Genomic DNA, 17,161 nt, shown 5'->3' with positions numbered 1-17,161 from the left:
TATGTTATTTCAACATTCAGATAGGGTATATGCAGGGCAAATGCTGGCACAGAGGCTGAATTCTTAGACTAGTTCATGCGTACTTCTAAATAACTGGTAGCCATGATTCTTTCTTCTCACAACCTGCTGCAATAGCAGCTCAAGCTATTTATCTGGATCTCTGTCATCCTGGAACAGCAAGGATTCTGGGTACATGCTATGGCTGAATGAAGGTAGAATCACAATTTGGCAGCAAATCCAGGTGGCAACTTGGAAAGAGGAAGATGAGGAGACTTAGCGCTCCATATAGCCTCATGGGTTCATAGGGGGTAGCTTGGGCTTCAGAAAGTGCCAACTCAGAAGGAAATTTTAGAATACTTTGCCATCTTTCTGGTTTATCACAGGAGATACACTTCACCAAATATCCCTTATCATGAACAATGACTTTGTCTGAAGTATTTCAGATCAAGCAGGAGATTAACCCAAGGCAGAAAAGGGCAACACTTGAGGCTTTGTACTGACAGGAACCGAAGTAGATGCTATATTCCACAGAGATATGGGAAGCAGAAGAACTTTTTCCACAGAGTCCAAGTTGGGAAAAAATGTGGGTTTTTTGTGACATCAGACCTGATGATCTCCCTGATCCCAATAATTTAATTGTTACAAATTTCCTTATAAGCCTGTAGGATCAGGTGTGCTTCACATCTTTGCCATGTGCCTATATTGGCTTTCCCAGCTATTAACTGGTCACTAGAATATTGTTTTTCTGCATATGGCTCTTGGGATGCCAACTCTACAATCAGTCCGTACAGATCTGTTACATCTTACCAGTTTTCAGACATCCTAGGACAGTGTGGAGGGAGCTGAATATTTGTAAATAGGTCCTACGTCTACCAGTTTCACATCTGCCATACCACTGGTTGAAGAATAGATGGTTATTATTCCATTATCTTTAACTCAAACTATGATATAGTAATATGCAAACAGAATATTTGAAAGAGATAACACAGGTAAAGATTCTTATAAAAAAGGTAAGCTTTTAAGAAAATACCAGGTATTTTGTAGCAAAATAGAACCTATGAAATGTCTCTTATTTGAACAGGTTGAATGCTTTTTCTCTTGTCCCATTTTCTTCATCTTCATTTTGTACACCTTATAGAGTTTGTTCATTGTATATGGTAGCTGCAGAGTAAATGAGAATTTCCATTGCCATTGACCGTCTCCTGGAGCAAAATTGTCGGACTCTAAAATTCTTTTTATTCTATAACAATCCACCCCACTCCCAAGAAATAGAACCTCTTAAGAATTGTTTAGCTATGGATTTTGTTTTAATATGATATTGTCAATTTGAAAATCATGCTGTTGCTTTTTACTCTTATGGTTTTACAGATAGCTTCTAGTGATTAGATCTATTTCATAATGGGTCCTGTGTCTAGAATGCCAAGGAGTTTCCTCCCCCGTGCTTTTCAGGGGGCAGAGTTAAGGCTGTAACTTCCTTTCCATGCTGTTCCAGAAACTAGAAAATTTCTACTTGTTTCTACTCCAACACTGTTTGGGATTAGGTACTGTAAAAATGTGTATGATGGCACGGTTCAGAAATTATGGAATGGTTTTGTGGATAGTTATATCATAAAAGGAAAATATTCAATCCGTAGTCAGTTTTCACTGTTGCTTGTTGGGGTCTTCTTAGGTAGAGCAGAAGAGGAAAAACACTTGTTGAAAATGGTAGTGTAATTACAAGAAAGAAACATTGATGTGAAGACTTGGGGGAGGTAGACCAGAAACTATGTTTATCTTGTTCAAAGCATTTACTAGATTTTAGGATTATGGTGACTATGTGTCAATTGTGGCTAATAAACATGGTAAACTGGACATAAATGGAGTTGTGTATATGTGTTTTGTTACATCTGATATGGATACATCCTTTTCTTCATGGAGATATGTGCAGATTATGTAAAGAAAGAATACAAGATGTAAACCTTGGACATTGAAGGAATAAGGCAAAAATGATTATGTTGTCTATGTGTAACATGGACTATACTGTAAGACTGATTCTGTGTACTGGAAAAACATAGACACCTGTAGCTGAGGAATTTTTACATTTGCTATGTTATTTTCAAAGAGTGTAAAACAAATATTTTAAACAATTCACATGACTTTAATAAAAAAAAGTCAAAATCCTGAAAGGAAGTTTTTTCATAATAATCAACACAATTACGATTCAGAGACAACAATTACAATTCTATAATGTCAAATTATAAATTAATTAATCATTCTGCAAATTGCACTGTTAAAAGTCTATTTTGAGACAGCATAATGTTATGTGAAGGCTACTTCTTTTTTCTCCTCAAAATAGCTCCAAGTTTTGCCCCTATGTTAGTATTAATGATCTGTAGTTAAATGACTTTGCCTTTTGGGAAAGTGGGCTAATAATTAGCACATAATTAATGGTAACATCTGCACAAAAGTGGTTTTGGGGAAAGCATAAAGGAGGACTGATGACATCAGAAACATAGAAGGTGACAATTTCTTTCTTAGTGAGCTGTTGCATATCTACAAGGACCTAACTTGTCCCCTTGTTATTTCAATTATCATTATTAGTAGTAGTGTTGTTAGGATTATATTGTACTTTAGTTATTAAAATATTCTTATCTCAGCCCATGGGTTTTACATTCTTTGATTCTCCTTCCCATCCTGCGCACGGATGGGGGTGGAAGGGTGAGTGAGTGGCTGCGTGGGACTTAGTTACCAGATAAGCAACCATGACAATCCTGGAGATGCTACTACAGTAACAGTCAGAGGCATACATCAGGCACAAGTTTTCCCATTTGATTTTGTGAGGCAGCAAATGAGAAGGTAGGCAGTGGTTTATCTAAGGACAATACTGCTGAAGGCAGCAGATGAAGGCAAAGTGTAATAAAAATCCTGTCATATTGTACTCCAGTCTCCAGCCCAGGGGCATCCCTTGCTGTTTTAGGCAGGCATACTGCTGTATGCTTTGTAGAAGAAAACTAAATCATGTCCCAGTGGCCAAATACAAATGAAAGACTAGAACTGAAGTTTTCTTCTTGGATAGGGAAAAAGGATGGCCTCTGAGTTGGCTTCAGGTACCTGCTGTCTACACATGCCTTTCAGAAGTACAAATAGAGAAAACAGGAATTTGCTGAAAGCAAGAGATGGCTGGGGTAGTAAAAAGTTCATGGCACATCTGCTTTCTTTCCTATGACTTGACTGTGGAAGTACAAGCTGGCTGCTGCATCTGTGGGAGGATTTCTGGGGTATTGGCAATTATGGGGAACATTGCTGAGACACATGATCCCACACGTGAAAATTAGGAAAGTATAGGGTAATCTGTGAAATATACGTATGTAGAAGATGTTATCTTAAATATCTTAAAACATGTATTTGAAAATGCTTTGTCTTCATAGACTTTATATTTTACCCTGATTTTGCAGGTGAAAGAAGAGAGGTTTGGAGCAATACAAATATAATTTTTTCCTTTTTTTTTTCTTTTTTCTTTTTTCGTTTTTGGTCAGAACATCTAAAGAGCAAAGGAAACAGAGGGTTTCTCAGATGAGCCAGAGGAGGAAGAGTTGTCATCATTCTTCTTTTGCCAAATAGCTCACAGGGTAAGGAATGCTTTGAAGATATTTTCTCCTACAAATATGATGTAACCAGCAAGCTGAAGTAGGCTGACCAGATTACAAACAAACAGCTCTGAGGAACTGAGGTTGGGGCTTCTGGAGGGTAGGTGTGGTGTGATACTTCCCAGCAGGTAATGCTGGAGAGATTACTCTCCTGCACTGACTTGCTTAACCTTTCTCAGTCATCTGCCATTGTTGAGAATGACAACTCCCAGGATTTACAGGTTTGGGTTATAAAGATGGAAAAGGGGAAAATACCCTAGTCTGAACATACTAAGAGTGTATGCAAAGCAACCAACCCCCTGTGGGGCACCTTTTGGACAAGGCTGGATAGGGTTCAGCTGGGGAGGGGGGGACCAGGTGCTCCCCATCTCCATTCATAGGTTTCAGGTGTAAGCCACTGTGGGAGGCTGAGCTCTGAGGAGAAGGTTGGTGTGTTCATCAGGGGAGGTTTGTTGGGTTTATATTTTTGCTTGGTTTACTTCCCTGGTGATTCCTGTGGAGTGGTGGAAAAGTGTCTTTCCTTGTACCACTAAACTGAATTAAGAATCTGTACCTAAAACTCGCTGCAGTGACAGCGCAAGAAGGGACTCAAGTGTGGCCTAAACTTTGGTGTTGCTGTGTATTTCTGAAGTTCAGGTACTGTCCTTTTATGTCTGTGTGAATTATTTGGGCCTTTCCAGTGTTTGGATAGAACAGGGAGGGGAAGTTAGCCAGACATTACATTTTTGTTTCTCTTCTAACCCCATGTTTTGTCATATTCTAAATGATTGACTGGAAGGAGTTTAAAGAGGATGCATTAATATTTAACTGTGCTGCAATAAATAATTAGTGTTTTTAAAGTTTTCTTCCATTCAGACTGGTCTGGAGCTCTCCAGCCTAGTTTATTTTTGATTATAGAAATTCGTTTCAGTTAAATCATTCCTTTATCAGCAGGATCTGCCCACATTTGGTTAGACTAAATAGCTCTAGAAACCACAGTATTTTTTCCAATTGCTTTGAATCAAAGTTGCATTAAGGAAAAAAAGCTTTTGCTGAGATTGGGCTGGTTCTCATTAATACAGAAAACAAAAATCTATTAAGGAGTGTTTAATGTGTACCTGTGATGCTGTGTTACTTAATACATTGGCTAAAATACTGAATTAATACTTATTTCAGGTGAGAAAAAAATGACATTAATATGTGTGACTGTATCTGTGATGTATATGGTAGATTTAATTCAGGAATCCACCATTGAAAAGTTATTTATAAAGATTTCAAGTTCACTTATCTTTATGGACTTCTGCTTCAGCGGAAATAATACTTGTCGTAGTGCTGAAGCTCTGTGGTTGATGCTCATAAAGAGGAAAACTTGAAGTGGAAAGCATTGGCGGGAGCTTGATTTCAAATAATGCATAATATTCTATATTGATAGATACAGACCTCTTTGATTACTCCTTTTAATTTAGATTTCAGGTTGGGAAAATGGGTAAGAATCTTAATGCTACATATTTCATGCTGAGGCTTCATGTTTTGCGCTCCCTGGCTCTGCCTTGGGTTAGAGACAAATTCTAGCCTCTTGTAAAACAGACCTGTATCATGTTGGCCAACTATATTACTGTGTAAGAAATATAATGTGCCATTTTCTCCCTGGTAGTTTTAGCATTTCTAAGTGATGCTCAGTTCAGGTGTAGGAAGCAGAATTTCCTCTCTTTAAGGAAATGAATTGGAGTATGGGAATGTTTCTTGTGCCCACCAGGACACAAAGGGTGTGTTGTGATTTTTCTGGGAGTCTATTGAAACAGTGTCTTTTCACAGGTGAGCCAGATCTGAGTCTAAATAGATGGCTGCTACATGAGCAAACATGGAACCTGGAGAGCACTGCTCTTCAGTTTTTCTGCTTTGTTAAAGAGATCGGAATGGCTAATCCTAAGTTTTAATGTAAACATAACTCTGTTTTGTTTGCACAATGTTTGTGTGAGTTTCAGAACCTCTGTCCGTATTACTGCATATTAGAACTCTGAATCATTTTGTTCCCTGTACACACTTCCCTAAATGAAACATCTGCATCCAGATTTGCATCTGAAACTCAGTGGATTGAAGTCACAAATTTGAACCCTAAAACCATATATGTCTGTATATATATAAGCACATGCAAGTTTGTGTATATATGAATTCATGCAGTTCTATTTAGGTGCATACAGTTCTCAGACTGTAGGAGGAAACCCCAGACATGGTCTACATCTTCAGCTAGAGTTGGGTATGTCCGGTTACAATCAGAGAAACACTTATAGCTCATGACATGTCTAAACAGTACAATTAAAACTGGTTAATACATACACAGCAATAGGTCTACAGCAGAGTAGGCTTTAGCTCCTGAATATACACTGGGGTTTTGTCAGTTTGCTGTACCATTGTACCTTTGCTATCCTGTTTAGAGTGGAGCTGGCTGCTTCAGGTACAACTAAACCACATCTGTCACAGCATGCTGTTGACATATTGTTTTGAAATTTTGATGTTATAAACTATTAATATTGTATTAATCCTCACAACACTGAAGAGTGGGCTCATCTTTGAGATTCCTTGCTTTTAATGGTCTGTGTTCCATCCCCTCCCACCCCATTTGATCTGCCTTCCAGATGTGTGCTCTTCCTCTGTCTCACGAATATATGTTACTATGTGATCCACCTCGAAGATACTAGCTCTCACTCTTGTGGTGCTGACCTTCTCCATCTCTCTCCATCACACAGTCCTTTAGTGCCAGCACGTATGTCATCTGTTTCGTATGTGTCAACCATGTGGAAATCACCTGAAGTACTCTAGGATTAAGTGCTTTAAACAAAAGGGATCAGTTGCTTTCTTTGATGCTGTTTGTTGCTCCTCATAATCAATGATCTCCTGTCTATGAAAATATTCTTCTAGGGCAGTTTTGAATGAATTCTAATTATGGAGTTAGCTGGAAATAATCTGATATTATCTTAGACCATCTTCCTTCCTTGCATTTTTTTTTATCTCTGCTCTCAAACAGGGTTTATCTAGAACCAAACGTGCTCAAAGGGGTGGAAAAACATATTAGTACATGTTAAAATAAAGATAAAAGCAACTAAACATGGGAAGTTTGGCCAAAATATTTCCAAGACAGACCATGACGCTTGGTATTTGTCACATGGAAATTCCAGAGTGGGTGAAGAACTTGGACCCGGAAAAAATGGGACCATAACTGGGAACAGTGGAACTGAAAAATCTGAAACAAGGTATCTGGGGAAAAAAAAGGATATCCCAATGATGAAGTATATTATATTGTGGAATAGTTTCTCTTGATTAGACTGTTTCAAGTGAGGTTTTCCTTTAAAAAAAAAAAGTTTTAAAAATAGAATGTATATGGGAGAAATCTAGCACAGCTGGGGATATGTTGGTCTGCTTTCCAAACTGCTCTGGAACTTTACAGTATGTTTACAAAATGAACAATTGAATAAAATGTTGTTGCTGTGATTTGGTCACTGAATTTGCAGTTTTTTAGGAGCTCCAGATTGCATCAAGCCTGCATAATCTTCAGGCACAGCCAGCCTTTACTGTGCAAGTGATGTGACTTACACAGAGATACCTGGATTGGGTCTGAATAAAGTAGCTTTATACTGGAAATGCTGTATCTACATGTGCACTGCAACTTGCTGTCCAGGCTAACACAGCCTGCCTCCCTGGGTGTTCGAGTTAACTCGGGCAGTTTTACATTTGTGTGGGTATGCTGATGGGCTAACCAAGATAGGTCAGGAATATGTGCATTCATTTGCATGAATCAGTAGCCTAAACCGATGCTTTGAGTTACGCCAACTTATGATGGCTGCTTGTTAACATGATCTGATTTGATAAACCAGTAGGTGAATTGAAAGAAAGTTAGTTGATAGAAGATGTTTTCGGTCTGATAAGAGGCCTTCTCCTCCTTCAATTTCATACCCTGCATCTGAAAAGATATTTGTGTCCTCCCTCTGAAATACTTTAACATCCCTTTCCTTAGGCCACATACTGGTCTTCTTTTAAGTACTTGTAGGTATAGTTTCACATGCATGTGGATAGAACTTTCTTGAAAGCGCTGAAGGAAAAAAAAAATCATAAAGTTTAAATTTCTGTTTTTCAGAAAGCTATAACAGGGGTCCAATTGTGGAGCTTTATAGAGAGAAAAAGGTGATTGCCTTTATCCAGAATACCCTATACCTTTTATGTCTTGTTTAAAGCCCTTTCTTTTATATTGCTGGTATGTTATTTTTATTCTGTTAAGGTTCAAGTACTGAAAAAAAGACCTGTTTTATTTTGTGTCTCAAATAAGATACTTAAACCAACAAGAAGCAGCTTTATCCTGATATTCTTTGCATACAATCAGTCTTTTTGCCATGCTTTTAGATGTATAGTTGAGCAAAGTTCTCATTTGTTGTGAAAGCAGTTTGGTCCCACTGTTCAGTATTGCTTGCCATCATTCTCACAGTGAATATGCAGTTATTGATATATGTCATTGCTTTGCAAGTCTAATACGTGAGAGTTCACTAATTATACATATTCAATTGCTAAAACTGCCCATGTTAATGTTCAGAACATTCGCTCCAATCTTTTAGCTAGGAACACTTATTCAATATTTGCTTTGATGTTATTGGGAAAGGTGAGCCTAAACCATGATATACATCAAGAATAATATGCTAACATAATCTCTACAAAAGACTTTTGTTCTGGGTATCTGACTTGGCTTTTCTGAAAAGCTCAGCACTTCACATGTATTAACCCTGGATCTGGATGCTGAAGTGAGAGCTAGTTTTTGCATTTTAACAAAAAAGGTTTATTTTCATTAAAGGAAAAAAAAAACAAAACAAGAAAACAACTTTCTAGTAGTTTAATAGCAACCTGCAGTTAAACATCAGTAGTATCATCTTTCTGAAGATTTGGATCAGGAAAACAAAAGACAAATAAGTAGCTGTCATGGCAATAATAGGATTGACTTTTATAGTAAGGAAAAAACAGTTTCTGAGTCCACATTCTGTGGGTTATATTTCTCTCTCACAGGCATAACTGTCATGCTACATACTGTAAGTAGTCCAACCTCACTAAGAAACCAGGTTTTGGGATTGATCTAGGAGTTCCTTCTCCAGTGTCATGTACAATAGGAACGGTGGAGTAAAGCCCACTAATCTCCAGCTGAAATTGGCATCACTTCATCAAAAATCCTTTTATTTTCCTTTGGACCCCCATGAAAGTCAAGTTTATAGAATGATGATCTTCAGGAAGGAGCTAGAGCTCATTTGCTATTTGGACAGTACAAAACCTTTCATAATAGGTTGACATTATTCATTGTGCAGCAAAACGGAACTGGTGTAAAACTGCTCTTTTATAAATACTTCAGTTATTTGTTACCACAAGAAGTGGAGATTAACTTACAAATTGTTCGTCTTTCCTATTCACAATTCCAGAACTGCTAGTCCACTTGTCTCTAGCTACTGTGTGCAATTACTGTGCAGGCTGCCAGGAAAAGAAATACAATGAAATAGTGTCCTTCAATTAAAAATGACAGATCAAATGGAAAGTATTACTAAGAAAATATTTCCCAGCCATTCTTCTTCAGAATATACATACATAATTAGAAACAAAACCAGAGACATCTTTTCTGCTGCCTGTTGTAGGGCATAGTTATTTGAAACAAGCTCAAACAAGAAAGAATCCTTACAAAATTTAGCCCGCTGTTATGAAATGTAAAGCAGCAAGCCTGAAACTTTTTGGTTCCTAAAGTTTTATTAATTAACATGCAGCCTTAAATGTTTATGCTCCAAACCATGCCTAGATGTATTAAAGTGCTGTTTCATACTTGTTTTAGAGGATGAAGAGGCGCAGAGAGGCCATAAGAGACTAGGAGAGCAGTGAATGAGACCAAAGCAGTTCCAAGGGTGGTATCTCAGAGGCATATCAGTTTAACTCCTTGGCTGTCTCCTTTTTCTCCCTATAGGAGAGACAGCACAGGTGACATGGGACTCGGGTACCCTACTCTTAGGTAAAGCTGCAGATTTGTGTAATCCATATCTAACTCGAAAAATGAACCTGTGGTGTATGGACTAATGGGGCTGTTTCTTTTAGGATAGTATAGCCCTGTGAATAGATAGCAGTGTTACATGTGGTGCCTTAGGGTAGGTGTTTCCAGAAACTCTCTTGGTATACCTTGTCTTCTGTAGTATTCATTGGTAGCTCTGATAATCAGGAGGCACTATGGAATGCCTTAAAATGAACTCTGAATGTTATGCACAATAAATTGTAAATACCAAATTCAGCTTTCATAGGCTGCTCTGGAGTCATATTAAGGCTTCTTTATTCAAAGGGAAGGAAGGTTAAAGGATTGTAGCACAGTGATACAAAGGCTCTTCAGCTTCAGAGCCAGGAGAAAACCTTTTCTGCTTCTTGGATTCTCTTCTAGACACTGCTTCATCTTGCAGAAAATCTAGCAGTGTTTGTTTGTGCCCTTCGAATACAATTGTCTAAAACACGGACTAAAGGAACGAAGCAAAGACTTTGTCTGTAAGATGAAAATCAGGAGTGTAAACTTTTGCTGCTGTAGCCATTGACTCGGGCTGTTCTTCTCCCCGCCCCACATGCTTTCATCTTTCATCTCATTCCAACTTTCAGGGTGGTGGTCTGTCCTCTTCCTTCTGGTTCCCTCCTCTCTGCTGGAACTGAAGCTGTAGCAGAAAAAAGAGCTTGAGTACTCAATGGGAGGGATCTTGAATTTGTACAAAGGACTTGTTCCCTTTTTCAATATGTTCTTTCTTATTGTAGTTGCCTACTTCAAAACTTTCCAACATGAATGCAGACAGTATTGGGATGACATTTTTGTTCTATGGTTGCATATATGAAACTTTGTGTATGTGGTATTATACATGGTACAGAGCCTGAGTGAAAGCTATGGAAGTAGTGCTTCAGGTAATTTAAGTCTGCTGGTGCTCTGTGGGAAGTTTTGGAAAGATAGATGACCAATTCATATATTTTACATCTCTAAAAGCTAGAGCTCAGCACGTCGTTCCTACCATCACATTTAGCTCGTTTCTCCTTGTGGATTTTTTCTGATCAGAGTGTGATTTGCTTGATTTTTTTTTTTTAATTTTAAAATTAAACAAATTACCTTTTTTTTTTTTTTGTTGGATAGCTTTGGGCAGTTATGAGTCTAAAAACCAATCCCATAGGTAGAAAATGTAACCAAGAACATTTATGAAGATAAAAATTTCTATCTGTGAATACCCACGTGCAACATAAAATGGAACGGAAAATGAAATCAAAACAGTGCCCACATGAGGTTTTATAAGATCTTCACAGAATCTTGTCTTCTGTAGTTTGACTGAATCACTTCTCCTTTGTTTAGAACATCTGGTCTCTGATGAAAGACTGTAGATCCACTTTGCTGTTCAAAGTACAGCACTTTTATCAGGGCCACTGGCAATTGAAACTAGAAATGATTCATCAGAAGATTTTTAGCAAAATAAAGGCATTATAATGGCCTAACTCCAACAGTTTTCATTGTCCTGGAAGCTGCTGTTTCGCTCCATTTTTTTTTTTTTTTTAAAGAGCATTCTATTTGCAAATATGACACTTGAAGGTTCAGAAGTGACACCTCTCTTATGAAGAATTTCCATTAACAAATGTTATATTATCTTCAGAAGCTAAGAAAAAATGTGTGCGCTTCTCTGAGTGTAGGGAGTCAGTCAAACACGCTTATCTGATGTTTCCCTCTTCTTTATCTCTTTATTGCTCACAAAACTTGGTGGTTCTGTTTGGTCATTGCAACAGTAATTGTTCAGCAATTGAACTGGGGATTGTTTATCTTGAGCATGGCTGGGTTGTTTATAATTACTTCAGGGAGTCTTGTTGAAAGTGCTGTGGGTTTTCTAGTCTTGTCATGATTCTGGGAACAGTCCTGTGAATTGGCTGCAGATGCCCAAGGACTCCCGCTAGAGCTCTTCAGAGCCAGGATTGCTCCTTGGCTGTTAGGCTCTGCACACAAAAGGCTTACTGGGTAGGAAGGTTTGACTGGTGACAGCAGAACCACTTTGTTCAGTAGTCTTGCAGGTATTGAAGTATGGTGTGTTTGAGGAAAATATGATGGGGGGTTCTAACTGGGAAAAGTCAACGATGAATTAGCTGCCATCATGGAAACATGGTAATGTGCACAACTGAAGTGCTGCAATGGATGGCCATAAACTCTTCAAAAGGGATAGACAAGGAAGGAGAGGTGGTGGGTTAGCCCTGCTTGTTAGGTAGTGTTTTCATTGTCTAGTGCTTACTGATGGTGATGATAGGGTTGAGTGTTTATGGGAAAGAATAGGGGGAAGGCCAACAAGGAAGATACAGTGGCAGGATACTTAAAAAAGTGGGATAATTAAGGATTGTAGGAATTGGGACAAATAATGACAGAAAACTATAAAGGAAATGTAAAACAATGTAAAAAGCTTGGTAGTTTGTACTATATTAGGTGGCTTGTGCTGATTTGCATTTTGGTTTGAATGGCTGGTATTTGACATATGCTACAGGAATTATTCTACCAGCATATTTCTACAAGGAATTTTTATTAAATACAAAACATGTGTCAGGGTTAAAAAACAAAAAAAAGGAAAATAAAAATCTGTTTTTGTTTCCCTGGCCACACATAAGGCAGGCAACTGAAGACCTGTAGCATATGAAAAACCCCTAATTTACTATTTTCTTGTTATTTGTGGCCTGCTGGTCTTTTGTATTATATAATGTGGCCAAAAAAGAACAAAGCCTGGCACCACCAATCATCTGTATTGCTGCACAGAATTCATTAGCTGAAAATGTTCAGATCATTTAAAAAATTTATTAGACTTGGTCATTCTGTCAACAGTGCAGGGCTGTGAAACAGCTCTTTCTGCAAGAAAGGTCTTGTGAAGATCCTTCCATGTGAAGATTGAATGAAAGAGATGGAGCTGGAAATGCTTATCTAAGGATAATCGTATCTTTAACTGTGTTGTCTTTGTCCAGCATAGCAGCGTTTGGCCACAGACAACTGCACACTTTAGCTGTTTTACAATAAGCTGAAGGGAGGCAGTACAGTAGCTGGGAAGCAGATCAATAGGAATACACATTTAGCCATTGAATGCTTTATGAAGCAGTCAAGTCAGGTGTTTGACAGTGACATTTTTGTTTTGGCAGGAAAAGGAAACAACAGCTGGAAACCAAGTGATTGATGGTGGTGAGTTCTCTCTTTTTTTTTTTTTCCCCCTAATGTTTTTGTCTATAATTACAGCTTTTCTTTGCATTTTTGCTTCTTTGACATGAGGTTTGCATTGCAAATTGATTTTAAAACAGTTTCATAAAGGGTGTCATTCCGGATAGGAGCCACCTCCACCAGATTTACATCTATTAGGCTTAAAAATCATGTGTAAGTTTTACAACCTCTGGGGTTTCCTAGCAGGGTCGTGAGCACAGTTTTGGTAAATCACATAACAAAAGAGCAGTCCAGGCTGCGCTAAATATTAAATGCATGACCAGCTGAAAGATCCATATGGAGGTCAGGTTTAAAGTAGAAAAGGCAAGAATGTGGCTTGATTGTACAAACTATGCAGGCCTGCTTTCCCAACTATGTGAAGTGCAATGGATTTGGCTTTTCCTGTCAGATGCTGTCATCCATTTTCCTGCTAAAAGAGCTTGAAAGTTGGTGTTTGGCATCCCTTGGCACAGAGTTTGACATGCTGAAGATATTTCTTTAATTCTGGCAGAGGAAGACTGCTTAGGCAAAGAGTTTCAGAAATAATTTGGGGTGTTACTCTGTTTTTGGAGAATCTTGTTTGGCAAACTGGGTTTGATGCTAGTTTGAGGGAGGGGTGTGGATGTTCAGGTTGTTTTCCTCGCTTGGTTTCTCATGCATGCTTTAAGCATCTCAGAGTAAACACTTTTCAATGATTTGGCACCTTTGAAAGTTATGACTTAAAATAGTCTTTTCTGATGGATTGGTTCTGTTGTTACATTAACACATAGGTTTATGTTCACACTAACCATGCTATGTATGTATAAATTTTGGATCCTCAGTAACATTTGTTCCTTGGTAGTATCACAGGGCTGCTGTTCTCAAAAACAGTATGGTGCCTTTTTAGACCCGAAACACTAGAGACAAATTAAATAGGTGAGCTCTCTAGGGGCACCACCTGGGTCCCTAGAGAATTTGTTTAGTTGTTCAACAGAGCTCTGTACTGCAGAATCATTCTTAGAAGAGGTTCTCCCCCCTGCAGATCTGGCCCTGAAGTCAGTGGGAAATTTGCCTCAGGAAGAAAATACAGGGTTGTATACCTATATGCTTCATATTTCAATAATTTTCAAGCCTCAGGTTCTCCCTGATAGCTTGTGCTGTCCTGCTCTTTGTATTGCAATACTAAGTACCTCTGTTAGGGAATAATTTTTGTTGTTGTTCTGATAAGGCACCAAGACTTTTTTCCTGTCACTTTTAATGTGTGAAATTACTATTCCTATGTTTCGTAAGAGGAAATATAGTGACAGTATGGCATGCTTTATGGATTGCTAATATTTATTGAAATATCCATATTTTAGGGAAGTTTGTCTAATGGTACAAAAAGCTGATCTTTTTTTACAAAAGAAATCCTGACAATCTTTTACTTTTAAGATGCCTGAAAATTCTGTGATAATTTATTAGAGATGGACCTGCAAGTCACAATCTTGTGTGTATTCCTAAGTGTTATAGAAATTATAAGCTGATTTTTGGGTTTTGCTTCTCAGGCCCACATCTGGTCAAATGTACCAGAAAAAAATATTCTAAAGCTAAACATTATGATTTGTTCAGATTTAAGTTCTGAAATAAATGGCTTTATTTTGGACAGAACAGCGTCTGTAGCAACATTTCATTGAAATAAAACTGCTTAGTTAGTCTCCAATAATGAGGAACAACGAGGGGAGATATAAGCAAGCAAGAAGTTAGGGGAAAGGCAGAAACAGGACATGGCACAAGAAGCAGCAGTCACTGGACATCACAAGCCTAGTTGGGTGAGCTCTAGGAAAAAATAGAAAACTGAGCCTTTACTGATATTTCCATTGTTATGGAATTTCCATATTAATTCCAAAAAGCTTGATAAAATGAATCAAAAAGATCACCATTGTATCTTGTAAACCTAAACCTGTTGTCTTGCCTAATTTTATGGGTTTAGATTACTCCAGATTGTTATTGAGTAGCCCATGTAAAATTGAATGTGCCATGTCTAGGCATTTATCAAACTGAATACATTCTCTTCAGCTTACCTCCTTGGGCACCTTAGGCTTGTTTTTCTTACCTTTATATTTTTTCAGTAGTTTCATTTATTAATTTGTAGAATAGCTTACCCGTAGGTCAGATGACTAACCATTTCACATAGAACATATGAGGTAGAATCTGGTTTTAGCAGTCTACCCAAGTAATGTGTTTCTAAAAGTTCTCACTGTTAATCTTATTCTATATCATTGAGATCTTTGGTATCCAAACCAGCATTTGTACTATTCTGAAGTGTAGCTGTTTGAGGTTTTAATTTTTGCTAAGTTCAATGGCATTTATGTCTCTCTGAATTCCACCAGTTGGCTATTTACTTTTCCTCTGTGCATCTTCCCCATAGTTTTTCAGAGAGCTCACAATTCTTCCGGTAGATCAGGAACTTACCAGGCACTTCATCCTGCACAGAGTTTAGAAAATTCTCATGTATTGTGTCTGTTCTAATTATGCAAAATTCTGGTGCACTGTCTTGACTGCAGTTGCAAAAATTAGATGCAAACAATAAGTTTATTTCAGTTTATGAAAACATATTAAAATAGCATGTGTGGTTTTGTGAGTGATTCCTAAAAATCACTCTATAAAGTTCCGGCTCCAGTCAGAATTGATACATCCTTTGCAAAATTTTTCTGGCTCCAACCAGCTGGTGTTTTGTGAGAACTGGTGTTAGCAGCTGGAATGAGACAGAAAGACCCTTCACTTTCTTCTAAGCTTTTCCTCAAACGTTTGTAGAGCTAGCTGTTGCAATAACACACATGTGGTTACTTCATAGTCACCAAATTCAACCCAGAAGTCTCATTGATCACCACCTATGAACATAGCCGGGAGTGCAATGTAGGGCTCATTTTGATCTCTGTACAAGGCATTTATTGCACGGTGGTCCACGACTCTGGGGAGCAGTCTCAGCAGTCGTTCCTTCTGTTTCTGTTTTCTGAACTCAACAAACATATCCTTATTTTACACCTCCTAGATATTAGATCAGAACCCCTTTTCGAAGGAGTTCTGTCAGGTAACAACAGCTGAGGAACAATTGCGTCTTTTACTGGATTTCACGTCATTCACCTTTTTCCATTGAATATATGAGTCTGTGTTTTTCCTATATCTTTGAACATGCAACTTCAGCTGACTGCATTTTACATAATTTATTAGCCTGATTCTTTGTTTGGTTGCCCTGTTGCAAGGGTCTACAAACACAATGGCAATGGCTCCTGAGGAATTTCTTTGACGACGGAATAATTCCCGAATGACACAAGCCATTCTCTTTCATCCCTCAAGTGCTCCTAAGTCTGTGTGTTTCCAGCAAAAAAGGAACATAGTTCTATTACTTTTGTGAATCAGCTCTTCTGTTTTCTGGAGCAACATTATTCCATAGGAAATTTCTGCTTTTAATCAGAAATTTGCAACCTAGACATAGAAGAGGATTAAATAAATGTCCTTCCCTTTCCATGTATACCTCCTAATAGATTTATATTCAATATAGTAAGCAGAAATTATATTCTTTCAAAAGAATTTGCTGATAGAGATCAGCAGGCAGAGTGTAGTGGTACCATATAGACTGATAAAAAATAACTTCTGAAGAGATGAAGAAAACCTGAAACATAAATTCAGGCATGAATGAATTAAGGAATCTGAGAAAATACTGAGTACTTCCTGTTCTCCAGAGAAGTATAATATGATATAGCTGCATTCAATATGCCTTGATTGTCAAGGTGTCACTACAGACTGCTTAGTGTGCAGCTGTGTTTGAAAATATAAGCTGTACACTAGAATGTATAAGGGCGAAGGATCATATGGAAAATATTAAATGCTTCTATAGAAATCTACTATGCTGTATCATTTAGGATAATGCTTTGTGCTAGTTATTCTGTGAAAAGTTACTCATGTAAATAAAAGAAATGAGAATGAAAAGGCTGAAATTCTCTTAGACGAGAGGGAAAGAGCTGCAATAGAATAAATGAAAAAAAGGTTTTGGAGAGGGTAGGGCAACCAGGGCACATTAATGACATTTCAAGGATGTAAATTCAAAACTGCTAAAAAGAAATACCAACAGAATGTATGTCTGGACTAGGAACTCAACCATAGTAAGTCATGGAAGGCAGGAACTGAGGAAGGTTAAAAAATAATGGTATGTTTTGTATAGATAAAAAAGAAAATAGAATTATCTGAACTGATTTTGGTAAGTGCAGAAGTTCTATTCCCTGTTCCAGAGATTATTTACAGTTTCGTATGAAACGGTAAAAGGATGAAAAGGTCCTGAGAATGTGAACCTTGACTG

Source organism: Pezoporus flaviventris, unplaced genomic scaffold (genome assembly GCF_033815535.1).
Source record: "Pezoporus flaviventris isolate CSIRO_AGI_PZ_B2104156 unplaced genomic scaffold, CSIRO_AGI_Pfla_v1 ptg000002l, whole genome shotgun sequence".
In the NCBI taxonomy this organism is placed as follows: Eukaryota; Metazoa; Chordata; class Aves; order Psittaciformes; family Psittacidae; genus Pezoporus; species Pezoporus flaviventris.
Note: the sequence above shows the minus strand (reverse complement) of the source record.